Here is a 19,412-nt window from a genome sequence, read left to right on the forward strand (position 1 = left end):
AAGCTTGATTTGGTACCTAGCATATAATTCATTCTGAGACTACATGTATGTACTATGGAAAAGTATATTTTGTTGTTGGGAGAAATGCTCTGTATATGTCTATGTGGTCATGTTGACTGTGCTGTTTATTTCTTCTGTGTCTGAGATAGTTAAAGGTTGTGCCAACCTGGCCGATAAACACATGTGGGGTTAACTGAAGAGTGGAGAGATAAATGGCTCGGTGAACCTCACCTTTTGAGTTCTCAGGTCTCTTGCTTTGTGATGGTTGGACCAGGGTGCAGCTGCCTTAGCCACTTCATGCTTCAGTTTGCAAGGCTCACTTCCTGCAAGACATCCCCAAGGAGAAGCCACATGGACCTACCCCGATGCAGCCCTGTGTGCTGGAGCAGCCATTTGGAGACCCCTGCCAGCACTGAGATGCTTACACATTCACTGATTCAGCTTTCCTCCTGCAGTCGGCGTCATAGTGTGTGTTTTGTGAGATGGAGGAGGACTTTGTGGATTGGTGTTGGGCATATGAGTTAATGTTGGGCTTGTGGGTTTGGGCAGCTCTGGGCTGGGATGTTTTCTTGATGTGCACTTACCCTTTATATAAAACTCTCTCTTATACATATGAGTGTCTGTGGATTTGTTTCTCTAATGTGCCCAGACTAACACAGGGTCTTTGCTGAGATTCTAGTTATTCTGTCCTTAGTTAAGCATGGCATATGAATATCTCCTACTACTATTGTAGTATTGTCCATTCTCCTCTTCAATTCTGTGAGATTGATTTATAGTTCTTTCACTGTCTAGATATTTATTATTACTATGTCTGCTTGTTCAGTTGATATTTACTATGTCTTTTATTTATTTACTATGTTCAGTTGATATTTACTATGTCGTCATACTATGTCTTTCCTATGTCTTACGTTGTTTTTTGCCTTAAAGTCTATTTAATCAGCAATGGATACTGCCACTTCTGCCTTTCTTTGAGTGTCATTTGCATGATATCTTTTTCCATCTCTTCATTTTTAATCTATTTGTGTCTTTCTATCTGAGGCATATATTTTGTAGGTTGTATATTGATGAATCCAGCTGTCATTCATTTCTGCTAATCTCCGTCTCTTGATTGGTGCATTTAGTTCATTTACATTCAGAGGAATTATAAATGCATATGAATATATTGCTATAATTTTGCTGTGTGCGTTTTTTGTGATGTTTCTGGTTCCATTGATCCATGAAGTTTTCTGTGCTTAGTTCATTTTGTTTGTGGGCTTTCTTTCACAGCTGCTATTTTACTGTTTGCTAAGCCTTTATGATTTTTCTTTTTTCTTTTCTTTGAAGTTATCCTGCCATTCATTAATTTTTCCCCAAGTTTAAAATAGGCTGTTCTATGTTGAAATTATCTTCACATTCTCCTTTTTTGGAAGTTCATGACACTGTTTATTCCCTCTTTTAGTTTGCATTTGTCTTGGTTTCTAAATTGATATGTCCACTTCCCTAATTCCAGTCTTCTAAGTTCATTTTACTTTGAATACGTCTCTGAGTTGACTTTTTCTGTGATGCTGTCATGTATTTTAATTTTCAGTATTGTCTGCCACAGTTGGTTGTCTATCTAAAGAATTCCCTTTGGTATTTTTGTAAAGTTGCTCAGGTTTTTACAAATTTCCACGTATCAGAAAGTGTCCCAATGTTATCACATTTGAGTGGCAATTTTATTGAGTACATATTCTTGGTTGGAAATTTTGTTTCTTCCATCCAAATTCTTGCAGATGCCATTTATTGCCTTCCTGCTTGGTAAGTTGGAGTTTAGTCTCTTTTGTAGGTAAATTTGCATTTTTCCTGAGCTGCTTCCAGCCATCTTTCCTTGTTTTATTTTGTTTTTATTAGGAAGGTTAGATTATGATCCATCTTGATTTTTCCCCTCTAGTGTGTACTCTGTATGGGGTTCATTGGCGTTCTTGGATGCACATCTTTTCGTGTTTTATGATATTAGAGGAGTATGCTTCCAACTAGTATTTGCCAATTTTCTCTTTACTTTCCCCCCCTTCTTCCACTGTTGGAATTCTGATCACATGTGAGTTAGTCTTCTTGATGGCGTCCCACACAATTCTTAAACGTTCTTCAGATTTTCTTTTCTCTGATTATTCCTTCCACAAATTAGTACTGAGAAATTTGTCTTCAATCCTACTGATTCTGTCTTCCATTGATTGAATTCTACCCTTTGCTCTTTCAATGTATTATCTCTTTCTCAATTCTTACTATTAATATTGTATTTATTAATATTTGTATTTGCTTGCTTTGGATAGTTCCACTTTTCACTTATGTTGTCAGTTTGTCATTGCATTCTTTTTCTGAATTCTTTTAGTGTTTTTCTGTTTTCATTGATTTTGCCCCTGCTGTCCATGACGATGGTGAGTATGCAGTACTTAGTGCAATTGGTGCACTCTGCTGGCTGAGGCGCCTATGGGGTCAGGGAGCACTTCTGGCTGGAGTTTATGCTAGCTTAGAAATTGTCTGCGATTAGGGTGCTTCATCCTGAAAGAAGTTTCTGCCAACTTGGAGAATGGCTAAATTTCAAACGCCTAGCCTGGAATGAATTCCTGTGAGCCCAGAAGGCAATTGGAGTCAGGGCATTTTGTCATGGAAGGCGTTCATACCATCTCAGAGAGCAGCTAAGGTCAAGGAACCTGATCCCAGAAGGAGTTTATATAGGCAGAGAGTTTATATGGGCAGAGAGGGCAACTAGGGGTAGGATACCTGGCCCCCAAATAATTTCTTAATGGCTCATAGAGAAGCCAGGATCAGGAATCTTGGTTTCAGAAAAAGTTTCTGCCTACCCAGACAGTCACTTGGAGAAAGGTAGCTGTCCTATCCTGAACATTATGCTAGCCTGAGGAGGCAGGCAATGAATGCCTTCAAGTGCAGGGGTGGCATGCACTTAGTGCCTGATCCGCAAGGACACACCTCCACTCTCAGGCAAAGTAGCAGCTTCCCATGGGGAAGGATAACTACCTGCTATAGAGTATGTGAAGGTGGGGCTGACCACAGTAGGGTGTGGGGCTCAAAGGTAAAATTACCCCTTTCTACTTGCCAGTTACCTGTGTAGACTCTTGTGAGGTCCTGGGTGAGTATCAGTTACTGCTTTAAAATGCTCAGAGTCAGACCAGCTGAAAATTAGCCCTTTCTGTCTGTCTCTTCACTCACCACTTTCACTCAACTTATTCTTCTGGGGTGTTTGTCTGTTTATTTGTTTGTTTGGTTGGTTTTCAAATAACATCTATTTTTTCCCTCTGAATCTTGGGGTTCCATAATTATGATCCCTGTCTGCTTTCTTTGGACACTCATGTCTTTCATATCTGGAGTCCTAATGGCATAGTGGATTGCTACTGACCACAGGGTCAGCCCTTTAAAAGCACCAGTGACTCCATCAGACGAAGGTGAAGCTCTCTGCTCTCCTGAAGATTTGCAGCCTTGGAAGCCCACCGAGGCAGCTCCGCTCTATTCCTTAGGGTCCCCAAGAGTCAGAGATGGCAGTGAGCTTTGAGTTTGGTCTTTGATGTGGATATCTAAGTAGCCGATCTGCCTACACTGTCATCTTGCATGAAGTCTCTATTTCCTCATTTTTATTTTCCTGTCTTGACACAGAATAACTTTGTCTGGAGTTTGAATTTATTTAGCAGATAATAAATACACTTGCATTTCTGATTGCATCAAAGGACTTGTGTTCTCTAGACTATTTAAATTACATATTGCATTATGGGATTTGGAGATGAAGTGATTTGGGATTACAAATTGGGCTTCTCTGGACACAGACTCTAATATTGAGACGTGCAGGAGGTCTATGAAGGAATTAATGCTTATCAATTTGACACCTGTGTGCCAAAGGAGAAGGAGGTGGGATTCCTCATAGGGATAGATTGGGCTGAGATGCAGACTCAATGAAGGTCTTCATCAGTCCACAGAGCTCTGAAGCTGCCTGGATTTTCTACAGGGGCCATGGCTAGGAGTAAAGGGTTAACCCCTTATACTTCTACGTCAACCAGCCATTGACTGTGGGCTGCTCCACGGGGGCCATTTATGTTTAGTGGGAAGCTTTCTACAGGATGGGCATTTTCTAAATACAGTTGAAGACCCTCAAAAGCAGCATTCCCACCAACTACAGGAATACATCCCTTTGCTCCTGGAAGGAGCTGTCACAGTACAACGCCCGCTACAGGGGATGTTTTTGCATATGCGCCTTAGGTTATGTAAGCCATAACCACCACTGTGGTTCTTCTCCCCATTGTTGTACAGTTAGCCATGGCCATTCCTTCCCAGCATTTCCTGTTCCAGCAGGTTCCCTGTATGGCTTCAAATTTCCTAGTAGCTTTTTTTTTTTTTCAGATTTCATTTAAAAACTAAAAAGATGAATGTGTTTCCATGGAGAAATTCTACCAGCTCTGATTCCTAGGCCAGGAGGGGCAAATTGGGAGCCATCAATGAGGAAGGCACATGTTCCAGATTGGGTTCTATTAATTTCTCTGATCTGTTTGCTAGTGTAAAAAATGGATGTTATTGTTTCTGTGTCCTGCTCATGAGGAATGCTAATATGGGTTTCAAGTCAGTCCACTAGTGGATCTCTATATTTTCTCTGTCGCGTTTAAGATGGGCTCACTAAATAATATTCTTTTCCACCCATCAATCTGTGTTAGGAAGATGTATGCCTGGTATCTAAGGCACTGTCAGGGTGTTATTTTCTATGTTCCTCTCACGTGTCAAATATAAAAATACAGCCTGTCAGTGTAAGTGTGATATGGGGCATTGTTCAGAGAGACTGTGAAAATCCCGCGGCGCTCCCTGATTCATCATTTCAACAGCCTAATCATTTCATAGCCCAGTCTACAACAAAACAGTTAGGGGCATTCCAACTTAGGAGGTACTGAATCAGGGTTGATTCAGAAAGGACTGAAAAATCCCAAAGAGAAAAAAAATGTTCGGGAGAAAAGGGCATATTTTGAACCCCAATTTCCCGGTTACTGATCTTTTCCAGAAGGTAGTTTATCTGTTAATTATCCTGCATCACACCCTGTGCCCTGACATTTTGCCAAAGCGGTCAGGAGGCCTCGTTAAATCGCAACTTCTGCTTTCAGCTCACCTGTCACAGCTAAAGGCTCCCTCAAATGCTTTGACATCGATTAATATTTAATGGTTGAATAGTAGAAATATTGGCTCAGCACTTTACTTTTTCTTTCTTAAATTAAAAAAAAAAAAGCTGTTAGATTGGACTCTGCTTCAGACACACTCGGGTCTAGGTTTTTACAATGAGAAACGTATGTGGGTGTCCAGAAAGAGGAAAAGAAAAGGATAAGGCCGGTCTGCAGAAAGCAGGATGCGCTCCCGGACAAGGACTGCAGTGCAGGGGAGTAAGAACCAGCCCTCAGAGAGCAGCTAAACTGCCGAGAGGCTGCCAGATGTCTTTCCTAGTTCATTCCCAATCTTGATAGCACCTCTGCAAGGGAGGTAGTAGGACTCACGTTAACAATGAGGAAAAGGTACAGAGAAGGTTGAGATCTTACTGAAACTGGATTCGAAGCTTGCATTATTTCACTAGATAACCCACATTCCTTCCAAATACACACGGCCTCCCTGGGAGACAGAAAATCTGAGTTTGAGGGCTGGTGAACCAATATTCTAACTTTTGACTCTTGGCATTCATTTTTTGGTCTTTATGCCTCAATTTTCCCATCTGTGAAATAGGCAACAAGCCATATTTTCCCTTCTAAATTTGGAATCATTCAGAACATGAGATTCTGGCTTTAATTACATTAATTCTCAGTTTACATTAGTAATAGCTTACATATAATTTTCTAATGGCTTGAATATGGAAAGGGAGACCAATAAACATTTCCTTCCAGTGCATACAATAAATGATTTAAAATGCTAGAAGAAATTAGAACTTGGGGTAGCATTCATATTTAGAGAGGTCTGTTTTCATTTCCTTCCCGTGCATACAATAAATGATATAAAATGCTAGAAGAAATTAGAACATGGGGTAGCATTCATATTTAGAGAGGTCTGTTTTCTTAAGAACTACAGCCAAAATCATGGATGGTGAGACTTCACAGTTACTTTAAATGCATTATCAGGAGGGACCAACATCTAAAGAAACATTCTGATTGGTAAAGTCAAGGGGCAGCAACATGAAGGAGACCCCCCTCAGTGAGACTGACACAGCAGCTTCAGCAATGGGTTAGAGTATGCGAGTGATTGTGGGGCCAGCAAAGGACAAGTAGAGCACTGCTCTATTGGCAATGCTGTTGCATTGTTAGGTGCCCTTGGGTTGGCTTTGCCTCACAGTGACCCTATGTACGGCAGACCCCAAACTGCTCAGTCCTCTTCACAGTTGCTGTCACGTTTGAACCCATTATTGCAGCCACTATGTGAATCCCTCTTGTGGAGGGTTTACTGCTTTTTCACTGCCCCCTCAATTGCCAAGCAAGATGTCCTTTTCCAGGGACTGATCTCCCCTGACCACATTTCCAAAGTCCTCGAGATCAAGTCTTACCATCTGGCTTCTAAAGAGCATTCAAGTGGTACTTCTTCCAAGATAGTTTTGTTTGTTCTTTTGACAGTCCATGGCACATTCTGTATTCTTTCTTAGCACCAGAATCCAAATCCCTTGATTCTTCTTTGATTCTTCTTATTTAATGTCCAACTTTCACATGCATATGAGGTGATGGAAAATATCATGGCTTGGGTCAGGAGTACCTTAGTCCTGAAAGTAACGTCTTTGCTTTCAACATTTTTTTCTTAAATCATTTTATTGAGGGCTCATACAACTCATCACAATCCATACATACATTCATTGTATCAAGCACATTTGTACATATGTTGCCATCATCATTTTCAAAGCATTTCCTTTCTACTTGAGCCCTTGGTATCAGCTCCTTATTTTTCCCCTTCTCTCCCTCCTTCCCTCATGAAGCCTTGATAATTTATAAATTATTATTTTTTCATGTCCTGCACTGTTTGATGTCTCCCTTTACCCCCTTGTCTGTTTTCCATCCCCCTGGGAGGGGGTTATAGGTAGATGATCATGATCGGTTCACCCTTTCTCCCCCTACCTTCCACTTACCCTTCTCATATGACTACTCTCAATATTGGTCCTGAGGAGTTTATCTGTCCTAAATTCCCTGTATTTCTAGCTCTTATCTGTACCCATGTACATGCTCTGGTCTAGCCAGATTTGTAAGGTAGAATTAGGGTCATGATAGTGAAGGGGAGGAAGCATTAAAGAATCAGAGGAAAGCTGTATGTTTCATCCGTGCTGCTGAAGACAAAGTGGGTGCCTAAGCAAATGTGGTGAAGAAAGCTGATGGTGCCCGGCTATCAAAATATATAGCATCTGGGGTCTTAAAGGCTTGAAGATAAAGAAGCGGCCATGTAGACTAGAAGCAACAAAGTCCACGTGGATGAAGCACACCAGCCTGTGTGACCATGAGGTGTCGATAGGATCAGGTATTAGGCACCAAAGATCCAGAGCTAAAAATCATAATGTGAATGAGGTGGAGAATGTGGAGTGGAGACCCAAAGTCAATCTGTAAGCTTTTCAACACTTTAAATAGGTCTTGTGCTGCACATTGACCTAATACAATATGTCATTTTATCTTTTGACTGCTGCTTCCATGAGCATTGATTGTTAATCCAAGTAAAGAAAAACACTGACACCATCGGTCTTTTCTCTGTTTATCATGATGCTGCCTATTACAGTGAACCCTCGTTTATCGCGGTTAATCGGTTCTAGACCCTACCGTGATAAATGAAATTCCTCGAAGTAGGATTCCTTATTTGTAAATCAAATATTTTCGTAGTTAGAGCATAGAGGACATGAAAAACACCCTTTAGTCACCATTACACTCGTATTACCCAATTTATTAAACGAAAAAGGGAAAATACAGTAAAACATTTTGGACGTTACAATTATCATTTATTATTTATTATATTATTTATGGCATCAAGCGTGTACAGTATGAGCCAATCAGTGGCAGTAATGACAGAGCATGCGCTGTTATGCAAAAACCGCGATAGAGTGAAGCCGCGGAAGTCGAAGCGCGAAGTGGCGAGGGTTCACTGTAGTCCAGTTGTTAGGATTTTGGTTTTCTTTACGTTAAGCTGTAATCTATATTTAAGACAAATCCTTGAACTTCATCAGCAAGTGACTCAAATCCTCCTCATTTTCAGCAAATACAGTTGTTTCATCTGCATATTCAAGTGTTGATAAGCCTTCCCCAGATTCTGATGTTGCACTCTCCCTCATATAATCCAACTTCTCCAATGATTGGCTCAGTATACAGATTGAATGAGTATGGTGAGAGGATACAACCTTGATGTACACTTTTCTTGATTTTACACCATGTAGTATTCCCTTGTTCTGTTCGTACAACTGCCTCTTGATCCTTGTACAGATTCCATATGAGCACAATGAAGTGTTCTGGAATTCCCATTCTTTTCCAGGTTATTCATAGCTTGCTATGATCTACATGGTTGGATGCATATTGCAGGTACATAGATGGCACTGACAATAGGTGCTGGACTAGTAACCTAAAAGTTGGTGGTACAAATGCACTAAATAGCTCCATGGGGAGCGGGGGAGATGTAGAATCTGCTTCCACTAGGATTACATCCAGGAAAATTATATGGAGCAGTTCTACTCTATAGCACTTCAGAATGCCATGAATCAGAATTTTTCCTATACTTAGGCTCAGAAATAAGTTTGGACAGTGCTCTATCTTCTTGCTTTTTACAGTTTGATTTATGGATTAGCAGCATAAACATTTTACTGGATCTTGTTAGGAATACATAATCTCTGTCTCCACTTCCAATTTACTGGATCAGAATCTGCCTTTCAATAAGATCTCTAGATGATCGGTGGGCATGGTAAAGTTTGAAAAATTCAAGCTAGTTTATAGTCCTCTTTTTTAGAACTCTGTCTCTGGACCAGGTCCAACATTTATACAAGTGGAAACTCTTGCTAGGAATCCAATGGGAAGCCTCTAAAATGGGACTGGCAGTTCTAGATGCCAATATGTCATAGTGGTTATACAGTTTTATCAACATTAAATGTGATATAAAGTCTTACTGTTAACCAGGCCCATAGAGGGGTTAAAACCCCTTGGCACTTAGATCTGGGAATGCCTCTGACTGTTATTACTTGACTGTCACTCCTTATCCTTCAAATCATGCAGCAGGTAATTTTGTACTCATGTTGGTAATGAAACAGCTCTTCTTCCTGTCTTTCCAATTATACAACTTTTAATGTATCCTCCCACCAGTGTTGAACGTTATTTATCATGTTGCCTGTAGTTATGGCATTACACACAATTAAATGTGTTCAGTATGGCATGCCAATGGACAATCCAAGTACAAAACACTAATTTCCTGCCCTGAACTATTATCCCCGCCCCACCCCCAAATACGTATTTTCTGAATGTCCTTTCAGTGGGGTGCTCAGTGTATGCCCATACACTTTCATTGGTTTGGCTCCATTGAGGAGCTTGCTTTTCTCAATGGGAGAGAAAGTTCCTTAAAGGAAGATGTCCTGCTTTGAGCTGACTTAGGCTAAAACCAACCTGGTTTATCCAGGACTAAAACTAAGAGCAATCTAACTATCCAACAAAAAATCCAAACTCACTGCCAGCCATTCAGTCCTGACTCATAGCAAACCTATCTGAGAGGGTAGAATTTTCCTTTTCGGTTCCTGAGGCTGTAAATTTTTGTGGGAGGAGACAGCCTCGTCTTTCTCCCTCAAAGCAACTGGTGGCGTAGAACTGCTGACTTTGTGGTTAGCAGTTGAATTAATAATCCACCATACCACTAGGACTACTCCTTTGCTATAACAATGGAGATTAAAGGTCATATTTGTGTCAGTAGAAATGATATAAGGATGCCAAAGAAGGAAGACACACCCATACCTCACTTTCTATTCACAAATTAACTTAAGATAGATTAATTGCCTAACTATATGGCCTAAAATCATAAAATAAAATTAAAACCCTTGAAAGAAAACATAGAGATATTTCTTTATGCCCTTGGGTTTGGTAGTGGATTCTTTGATACAATACCAAGAGCACAGAAACAAAGGAAAAACAAATAGATAAACTGAACTTAGTTTAAAAAATTAACTGTTTGTTTCAAAGTATATTATCAAGAAAATGAAGACAACTTATAAAATTGGAGAAACTATTTGCAAATTGTATCTCTCATAAGAGTTTAGCAGCTCAATAAAAATGGACAAACAAGTTAATGAAAAAGCAGGCAAGAGACAAACAGATATACAAATGACCCCAAATTACATGCACATACCTTTGACTTAATTTTCCATTAAGGAAATCAAAGCCAAAGCCACGAGATACCACTTCACATCCACTGGTACGTCTATAAAAACACACAAATGAACATAAAGCAGCAGCAAAAGGAAACAGAAAGTAAAAAGGACTGGACAGGAAGTGCAGAAATAGGATCCATTGTACACTACTGCTGGAAATATAAAACGGTACTGATGCTGTGGGGAACAGTTCAGTCGTTTCTCAAAAAGTTAAACATAGAATTATCACATGACTCATCAATTCTACTTCTAGGCATATGCCCAAGAGAAATGAAAACATATGTTCACACAGACATTTGTAAATGAATGTTTATAGCTGCATTATGCATACTATGCAAAAGATGAAAATAACTCAAATGTTTTCAGAGTCAAAATGGATAAGCAAACCATGGTAAATCCATACAATGGGATATTCTCCAGTCATAAATAGTAATGAAGTACTGATACATGCTACAACTTGGATAAACTTCAAAGATATCATGCCAAGAGAAAGAAGTAGACATGACGGTTCCATATAGTATGATCAATTTCATATAATCCAGAATGGGTACGTGCAGTGAGAACGAAAGAGATAACAGCTGTCAAGTGCTGAGAGAGAAGGGAACTGGAGAACAATTAACGACTTCAGGAGGAGATGCTCATCTGAACAGATGAAAAGTTTTCAAACTACTGGGAAGTAGTGGTTTCCTAATTTTGTTAAAGCGCTTAATGACATTGATTATATACTTTTACAAGATGAATTGTACAGGAAGTAAATTTTACTTTAAAATAGTCAAAGAATGTGCTATAGAAAGTGAAATTAATAATACATTGGGAAAACTCTAGACTTTTTATAAAATGCAGAGGGAAAGAATACAGAAATGAAAGTGATGAAGACAATGGTGTCCAGAGAAAGCAGAGAATAGAGATCAAACACAATAATTGCATGTATTTTAGAGGAGAAAATCACGTGGCGATGAACTGATCGTCAAAGACATCTATTAACTAAAAAGCCACTTCTCTGAGTCATCTGAAGACATGTGTCCAGAACAGAAGGATTCCCCAACTCCTCTTTGCTAGACTAAATCCAAGAGAGTGAGTTCAGAAATGACAGCCAAAGTGTTGGAATAAGAATAAAAATAGATCCTACATTTATCCAGATAGAAAGTAAAACGTTGCCTAAAAGACTGACTTTAACCTTTATATAATGCCAAATACCAGAATTTGAGTAGAATCTTAGTGTTGTTGGGAGAAAACTTTAAAACCCAAGAGTACAAAAAATGATTCAATCCATCATTCCTGTGGCTCTTTGATATACCCTTCTGCAAAACTCTTACTTAAAAAATACTATAAACATCTAAAGGATAAAAATAAGAGTTCTAGGCATTGTGCTGGTTAATTTACATTTTGCATCCTCACATCAGCAATAAAATGGATTTTATAATTTGAAACATATGGATTATGAAGATAGGCTTAGCTGGCAGCATTCCCCTGCCCTCACCTACTTCTGTCACTTTTGGAGCACCAGATGTAACTCTTAATGTACATAAACTATCCCTCTTTCATCTATTTCAGATAAAACTCATTGCAGTATTCAGGGGCCTCTTTCTTATTAGTGCTCATTAAAAATCCATTGAGACAGAGCGTCAGAATAGTCACTAAACACAGAATTTGTGTTCTGTGAGGACTCAAGGGGCTATAAATATTTGGTCATTTTCAATACCAATGATGTTGACTAATGGTTTTCATATTTTTCAAATGCAAACTGAATGATTCCAGTTATTGTGATTTAATCTGGAAAGTAGAAAACCCAGCAAAAGGTTAACAGTATTTTCCAGTGAGTGGTGGAATATGAGATGATTTCAATTTTCCCTTAATATTTACCATAGTTTTTAACAATTGAGGATATAGTACTCTTAAAATTAGGAAGGAATTGCGTAAAAATTAAACCATTCAAATAATATGAATAGGCCACTCACAAGCACATATATCTGAAAGAGCAGTAAACATAAGGGAAAAACATGACTCAAGAATAATCCAAGATATGCAACCACGAGGTGTCGAAGGGATCAGGTGTAAGGCATCATCAGAACAAAAAATCTTACCATAGTGAATGATGGAGGGAATGCGGAGTGGAGATCCAAAGCCCATTAGTAGGCCACTGGAGATCCCCTTGCAGAGGGGTCTCGGGGAGGAGATGAGCCTGTCAGGGTGCGATGTAACAATGATGAGAAATACAACTTTCCTCTAGTTCCTAAAGGTTTCCTCCCCGCTCCCACTACCATGACTCAAATTCTATCTTGCAAGACTGGCTAGACCAGAGGAGGTGCACTGGTACAGATAGGAACTGAAAATACATGGAATCCAGGATGGATGAGCCCTATAGGACCAGTGGTGTGAGTGGCAAAACAGGGAGGGTAAAGGGAGAATGGGTAGGAAAGAGGGAACCGATTACATAGAACTGTGTGTGACCTCCTCCCTGGGGGACAGACAACCGAAAAGTGGGTGAAGGGAGACGTCTGACAGGGCAAGATATGACAAAATACCCATTTATAAACTATCAAGGGCTCATGCGGGAGGGGGGAGCGGGGAGGGAGGGGAAAAATGAGGACCTAATATCCGGGGTTTAAATGGAGAGAAAATGTTTTGAGAAACAATGTACAAATGCGCTTTGCACAATCGATGTGTGTATGGATTGGGATAACAGTTGTATGAGCCCCTAATAAAATGTTAAAAAAAAAAAAAGAATAATCCAAGAGGTGGAGTTAAGTCACACTATGTCTTTGAATGCCATCAAATTGGACAATACTGTCACAGGTGGTCTAAGACTGTCCTGGTCAGGATCTGGGGCCACAGCAACCCTCTTATCCTGTTGCTGATAATATAATTTAATACAACCATTTTGGAGATTAATGTGATAATATCTAAAAAAACACAGTCATGTATATATTTCCTATCTAGTAATCACACCCCTAGATCACTGCAAAACTGATTACAATTACAAAAAAATTAGATTCAATACGAATAAACAAATAATAGATAAAAATTGATTATGTATATTATATTACATATTAAAGTTGAAATAACAACATGAAATATATAGAAATATAGTAAATCCCAGGAAACCTAATGTTAGTGAATAAGATGCAAATATCTGTGGTATTCCAAATTTATAAATTTAAAAGCATTAAACAGAACCCTATTCAGTTATGAATATAAATGTATGTGGTAAAAAATAAAAACATGCAAAGAAATGATAAATAGACTCAGGATGATCATTATCTTGGGGAGCAGAGGAAGGAGGATGAAGCGAGGGCAGGAAGGGTAATACAAACGACAACAACAATTCTATCACGTCTTAAGTCTTTGGGAAGCATAAAAATCTGAGGCATATGAGAATATGTTAATGTCTGACAGCTACTGGAAGACAGTTTTATTTGCTCGAAATTTTTATAATACAAATTAAAATAAATATTGATAAATATCTCATTTTTATCATTTTCTAAGTATCAAGCAGTGTGATTTTTATCACTTTAATGCACTATGTAATCACCAGCAAATAAAAGAAGCATAACGAAAGGACGGGGAGGGAAGGAAAACGAATTTGCACACTGACTCTTATCTAGATGATGGTGCTGTATGTAATTTCCTAAACGTTACTTTTCTGTACCTTCATTAGTTTTCTTAGGAGATTATACCACTTTCATAATCAAAAGCATTAAAAATCATAAATTTACGATACCAAACGTAGGTGTGGGCTAAACTGTAGACGGCTTAAATCTACCACTAGGTTACGTCTTTACCTTAAAGATTATTATGTCTCATACTGTGTTGTGTAAAACATGATTGTAAAGAACCTTGAAATAATACCTTCTGTGACAGCCACGATGCACATTTATACATGTAAGGCCAGGAAAAGTTCTCTGCAATTGAAACAAAACACAGTGTGACAAAAATTTGGTTAGCATTTACTCAAACTCGTGTTTATCAAACCTATATAAATATGTGTGTTCTTTGTGAAGAAATATTTATTGTTATGTGGAAGCCATTTGGTTTTGGAAAGAATCCCTGGTGGCATGGTGGATTAGCCACTGGGCTCCTGACCACAAGGTCTGCACGTGGGAACCACCAGCTTCCCTGCAGAAGGAAAACGAGGGCTTCTGTTCTCATAAAGATGAAGAGCCTCGGAGACACGCAGGGTCTGTCCTACTGGGGTGCTATGAATCAGACTTGGTTTGACAGCAGTTAGGTGAATTTTCAGGAGGTACATTCCAGGAAACTCCTAAAAATCCTACAGTTAAATAGCCAACTCAGGAAAGATTTTGGAAGCTAAAAAATCATAACATTGGTCAAGCCAGATTGAGGTGGTGGAGGTTATATTCAGATATCAAAATTGGAAATAATTGCTATGGTGACCGGGTATGTTAGTCCAAGGAGTCCCTAAAGACACTACAAGTAGCCGTAGCCAACCCCCACCCCAATTATGCTTCTGTCAACACTAAGTGAGAAATATCTCACATGTCTATGTATAGACTGTGATTTAGGTAGCCTGCCTCTAGACTACAAACTGTAGGAAGGTCTACTACACCTGTCTCAAGGATTCCTTCCTGCTTGGATCCACAACCAGTGCTCACGGAGGTAACAGTTAAGAGATCAAATGACCGATTGCATCGGGTGAGTCTGCTTCACAACACCTCTTGAAAGTGTTGAAATGCAAAGCAAGGATGTCGCTTTGAGGACTGAGGTGCTCCTGACCCGAGCCATTTCAATCGTCTCATGAGCATGTGAAAGTTGGATATTGAATAAATAAGATCAAAGAAGAATCTATGCATTTGAATGATGCTGCTGGCAAAGAATATTGAAAGTACCATGGACTGCCAAAAGAACACCAGAACGCTTCCTGGCGAGACTCCATCTCATGTATTTCGGACCTGTTTCCAGTTCCTAGGAAAGGACATTATGCTTGGTAAAGCAGAGGGTAGCTAAAAAGAGGAAGACCTTTGAAGGTGGCTTGGTGCAGTGGCTGTAACTAGAGGCTCAAACATAAGAACAAATGTGAGGATGGTGAAGGACCTACCAGCATTTCCTTCTGTTGTACTTATAGTTGCTATGAGTCACAAGAGACTCAATGGCAGGTGTGTTAGTCTGGGTAAGCTAGAGAAACAAATTCACAGAAACTCATATGTATATGAGAGAGCTTTTTATAAAGGGTAAGGATACATTAAGAAAGCATCTCAACCCGATGCTGTCCATGCCCATAAGTCCAACAGCAGGCCATATATCTGTCACCGATCTACAAAGTCCACCTCACTCTCACAAAACACATGCAACGACGCCAACTGCAGGAGGAAAGCCCAATCAGTGAATGTGTAAGCATCTCAGCGCTGGCAGGGGTCTCCACACGGCTGCTCCAGTACCCGGGGTTGCCTCAGGGTAAGTCCATGTGGCTTCTCCTCAGGGATGTTTTACAGGAAGTGAACCTTGCCAGCTGAAGCAGGGAACTGGCTAAGACAGCTACACCCTGGTCCGACCATCAGAGAGCAAGGGACCCGAGAACAAGAAAGGTGAGACTCACCAAGCCATTTATCTCTCCACTCTTCAATTAATCCCACATGTGTTTATCGGCCAGGATGGCACAATAAACCTTAACTATCTCAACAGGTAGCATCAATAACAACTACATGCCCCTCAACCTTTCTGAATAAGTTGCTACTGAAATTATGTTCATCCTATGGTGAAACATAACCTTGTTTCAATTCTTGTGTCTGTCCACCAACATGCCATGTGGATGGCTAAGCCCAAATCAAAAGTACTTGTTACTTGTGTGGCCAGGCTCAGCACCACAGGGACAGTGAAGTCTATGAGTATTCCTTACAGTAGCTGAGGTAGGAAGTGGATAATGCGAGTAATTTCTAAACAATAATTTTGTCTACCATGAGTATCTTCTAAACAATAATCTTGTCTACCCCCTGCCTCTGTCTACAAAATAAAGAAAATAGCCATTTGCTAAATAATGAACCTGTATGAACTAGGCCTCTCCATGTGGTACTATTTTGAGAAGATTTCAGAAACATCACGAATGGTTTTAGCACAGCACAACCCTGAAAACAATAATGGGGGTGTAAGAACTCTACATGATCCTTGTGTGCTTCCCAGGGGTGATAGCAAGTGAGTGAGTAGGTAAAGTGTGTGGGAATTCTTTTCAAAAGCGCTAAGAATTTAAAACATTATCAGAAGTGTTTTGCCCAAATAATTGTGCTGGTAGAGATAGCCACATGGGTAGGAAACTCATCTTTCACATTCCATGTAGCTTTCCATTTCATCATAAATTGATATATTCTATACAGAGCCTTTTTATCATTAATTGATACATCATATTCACAGGCATAGCAAAGTCTCAATGTCAGAGAATAATTTCAGTTCCCAAATGGAGAACATGGTGATCTTAAATATTTTGAAACAGGTGGATTAAAACTATGGAATCCAACAACCTGTCACATTTGAGATCTATAGGTGTTTACTTCAGAATGGTATGACGCTTTCTATGTTCTGTTTAATATCAGTAAAAATAACATTGCATAGATTTTCCCATGGATGCCTTCATATATTAATTGACTAAATAATTACTTAGTTAAATAAATAATATTAAGCAGACATTATTGAGCTTCTATTCTGTGTAAGCCTTTGCTGGATACTATGGAAAATGTCAAGAGTAAAAACACAAGTTTTATTCACAGAGTTAAGGCCAAAGAGAGATAGTTATTAAATGGTAGAGATTCTCACTTGCTTGCATTGCATGTTATGTGTAGAGAATTAAAGGTAGAAACTTTTGGAAAGGTAAATTGAGCACAAATGAAGAAAACTAGAAATTTCCTGATAATGAATTGAACTTGATTTATAAAGTATAAGAGCAGCGGTTCTCAACCTGTGGGTCACGACCCCTTTGGGGTCAAATGACCCTTTCACAAGAGTCACCTAAGACCATCAGAAAAACACACATTTCCAATGCTCTTAAGAACTGAGACACCGCTCCTCTACCTGTCTCCAGGCGGGTCCGCCCACATGCAGATATGCTGATCTGATGAGAAAGAAGTTATCTCTACTTTCGCACTGATGTTGGCTTATTACGCATACTGTCGAAAAATGTAGCAGTGTAGTTTACTGTTGTACACCATGCTTCAAGACAAAACTTCATTTGTCATTAGAAATAAATATTTCACAATATATACTGGTAATTACATATTGTTTTTGTGATTAATCACTATGCTTTAATTATGCTCACTTTGTAACAATGAAAATGCATCCTGCATATCAGATATTTGCATTACGATTCCTAACAGTAGCAAAATTGCAGTTATGAAGTGGCAACGAAAATAATTTTATGGTCGGGGATCACCACAACTTGGAGAAGTGTATTAAAAGGTCGTGGCATTATGAAGGTTGAGAACCACTGTTTTAGAAAGCCATTCTTCCACTTGTCTGTTAGTTTGTCATACCATGATGGCTTTCTATTACTATAAAACTGGTAACTGTACTATGCCACCCGTAGTTCAAAGGCCAACAGAGTCACACATGATGGCATGCTTCAGGGGCTAGGAATGAGGAATAGGCTGTCCACTTCTCAGGAATTAGCCACCGAAATCCTTATAAATTGCAGTGGTGCATTGCCAGATATAGTCCCAGAAGATGTGTTCCTCGGGTTGGACAGCACTCAAGATATGACTGGGGAAGAACTGGCTCCTTTGTGTAGAGTTGACTTTAAGGGCATAGATGGAGCAAACCTTTCAAGACCTTCACTTGCAGATGGAGCACATTTCAAGCTGAGAAGAATCAAAAATTAATTCCCTTAGTAATTAGAAAGCATAATGTACAAAGTATGAACTTAGGAAGCCCTCATAAATGAAATGCATCAATATTGATATTCTAGGCATCCATAAAGTGAAATGGATGGATATTGGCCAGTTGGAACCAGACAAGCAGATATTTACCATGCTGAGAAAGACAAACTCCAGAAGAATGGCGTTGATTCATTGTCAAAGAAAGCATTTCCGGACCTATGCTGTCAATGATAGGATCTCTATATGCCAGTGATACAACAATGTACTATTATTCAATTTTACACACCAATTACAAAAGCCAATGATAAAACAATGGAAGAATTCTACCAACTTCTTCAATCTGCAATTGACCAAACATGTAATCATGATGTATTTATAATTAGGGGTGATTGGAATGAGAAACATGGATACAAAGAAGAAAGATAGGTAGTTAGAAACAAGGCCTGCCTGGTGATAAAAACAAAGCCGAAGATCACACGAAAGAATTTTGAAAGACAAAGAACTTTATTCCAAATACCATTTTCAACAACATAAATTCCGAGGAGGACATAAATGAGAAACATGATTGCTGATGTCAGGTGACTCTCGGCTGAAAACAGTACCAAAAGATGTTTGCTTGGACTTTATTCACTATGCAAAGGCATTTGACCATGTGGACCACAGTAAATTATAGCACTGGGAAGAATGAGAATTCCAAAACATTTCATTGTACTCATGAGGACCCTGTCCACCACCAGCAGGAAGTCATTGAACAGAACAAGGGAACACCGCACTATCTATAATCAGGAAAGACAGGTGTTCTATCCTTTCGTTACACTGTGTATGGAGCGAAAAATCTGACCAAATAAATTCATAAAGCTGGATTAAGTGAAGAATAACCTGACATCGGAATTGGAAAAGGTTTATTAACAATCTGTGATATACAGATGACACAACCATGTTTACTGAAAGTGAGGAGCACCTGAAGCTGTTGATGATGAAAATCAAAGACTGCGGCCTGCAAAATAGATTGCAATTCAATGTAAAGAAATAAAATTTCTAGATGGCTATTTGTTTACCTTCAAGTCTTTAAGACCCCAGAGGCTATACCTTTTGATAGCCGAGCACCATCAGCTTTCTTCACCACATTTGCTTATGCACCCATTTGTCTTCAGCGATCTTATCATGGAGGTGAGCACACAATGATATGATTTTTTGTTCTTTGATGCCTGATAACTGATCCCTTCAGCACCTCGTGATCACATAGGCTG

The sequence above is a fragment of the Echinops telfairi genome, unplaced genomic scaffold (genome assembly GCF_000313985.2).
Source record: "Echinops telfairi isolate 266 unplaced genomic scaffold, ASM31398v2 ScPeMD7_70;HRSCAF=299, whole genome shotgun sequence".
Taxonomy (NCBI): Eukaryota; Metazoa; Chordata; class Mammalia; order Afrosoricida; family Tenrecidae; genus Echinops; species Echinops telfairi.